Genomic DNA, 2136 nt, shown 5'->3' on the forward strand with positions numbered 1-2136 from the left:
ATCCAGTATTCACTATTTCAATAAACTTGTTAAAACTGCTCTGGTGTTTGGCTCTGTGAAACTCAATCCCCCATTCATTACATTAAATCTGGCCAAAACGAGTTTCACGCCATCACCTTCCACCCCTCTCACAAGCAGTTTTATTTTTTTTCCTTCTGGTTTAAAGTCTGAGGCACTTCCTAGTCAAAAACACCAATCTGAATTTTTTTGTTATCCTCTGGCTCCATCTACTGGCCCTTCTCAAGTATCACCACCTAAAACCATGTCTCATTCTGAACCCAGGCTCTGCCCACCAGAAKCCTTTAATGGTGACTCCACACAATGTCGTGCTTTTCTCACCCAGTGTGAGATTCAATTTGAGCTTCAACCTTCAGCTTTTCCCTCAGAGCGGTCCAAGGTGGCCTATGTTGTTTCACTGTTKTCTGGAAAAGCCAAATTATGGGGCACAGCTGAATGGCAGAGGGATTCACCCATTTGTTATAAGTATTGTGATTTTGCTCATGAACTAATTCATGTCTTCAGTCCTCAGTTACCCCACAAGGAGGCGACTCGTGCTCTACTAAAGCTTYGCCAGGGTAACCGTAGAGTGACGGATCTGATCATTGACTTTCATACCCTAGCAGCTGATAGTCGGTGGAATGAGGAGGCACTACAGGATGTGTTTTGGCAGGCACTAAGTGACGAGATTAAGGACGAGTTGGCAACTCGAGATCCCCCATCGTCCCTCAGAGAACTGGAGAACCTGGCTACCAGGATTGACCTTAGGCTACAGGAGCGCCGCCGTGAGGTGAGACAAAAAACAACAGTCTATGTTCATAAATCTCGTCCTAGTTCACCCGTTCAAAGACTGGAAGCCCGATCYCTACCACCGTCACCACCAACTAATGTGGAGCCCATGCAAATTGGAAGGACCAAGCTCTCTCAGGAGGAGAGATTAAGGAGGAGCCAGCAGGGTCTTTGCTTCTACTGTGGAGGAAGGGGTCACCAAGCTAAAGTCTGCACCCTCAAACCAGGATCTTCCAGAGGCWGTTCCCACGAGTTCAGAGCATCGTACCAAGAACCACGCCTTCCCCGTGTCAACGCCCTGTTAAGGGTTAATGGTAAGGATCACTCAGTCAAACCATTTATTGATTCTGGAGCTGACACAGACTTTATAGATCTTGACTTTGCTTTGTCCCTGGGCATACAGATGAGACCCACCGAATCACTCCGTAGAATCGTGGCATTAGATGGTCATCCGTTAAGCCCCACCAACCAACAAACCCAAGAACTTCAACTTTGTATTGGTGGTAATCATGTGGAGACAATAAAATTTTTATCAATTAAATCTCCAGATCTACCCATTGTATTAGGAGCCACTTGGTTACGCAGACATAACCCTCATATTGACTGGAGGTCWAATAACATCCTAGGTTGGTCTGATTACTGTCTAACCCATTGTCTCAAGTCTGCTAATATGTCATCCACTAAGAAATCAATAAAAGAAGTATCACCTGATCTGTCTCATGTCCCCCAGTGCTACCATGACCTWAAACAGGTGTTTAGTAAAAGTTTGGYCACTTCTTTACCCCCRCATCGACCATATGATTGTGCAATTAATTTGCTACCTRGTTCCACACCTCCTAGAGGCCGCCTGTTTCCCTTGTCTCAACCAGAAAACGAGGCCATGCAGTCATACATTTCTGACTCYCTTAAAGCTGGTATTATTCGTCCTTCATCTTCTCCTGCCGGGGCTGGTTTTTTCTTTGTGGGGAAGAAGGATGGGTCCCTTCGCCCCTGTATTGATTACCGTGGTCTCAATGACATTACGATCAAGAATAAATATCCCTTGCCACTTATGACCTCTGCTTTTGATATCATCCAGGGTGCTAAGGTTTTCACCAAGTTAGACTTACGTAACGCCTACCATCTTGTCAGGATCCGTGAAGGGGATGAATGGAAGACGGCCTTCAATACCCCTTCAGGCCACTACGAGTACCTCGTCATGCCCTTCGGATTAACCAATGCTCCCGCTGTTTTTCAGGCCCTAGTAAATGACGTACTCAGGGACTTTATCAATGTTTTTGTTTTTGTCTACCTTGATGACATTTTGATTTTTTCTAAGGATCTTGACACCCACACCCAGCACGTCCACTC

This window comes from Austrofundulus limnaeus, unplaced genomic scaffold (genome assembly GCF_001266775.1).
Source record: "Austrofundulus limnaeus strain Quisiro unplaced genomic scaffold, Austrofundulus_limnaeus-1.0 Scaffold460, whole genome shotgun sequence".
NCBI lineage: Eukaryota > Metazoa > Chordata > Actinopteri > Cyprinodontiformes > Rivulidae > Austrofundulus > Austrofundulus limnaeus.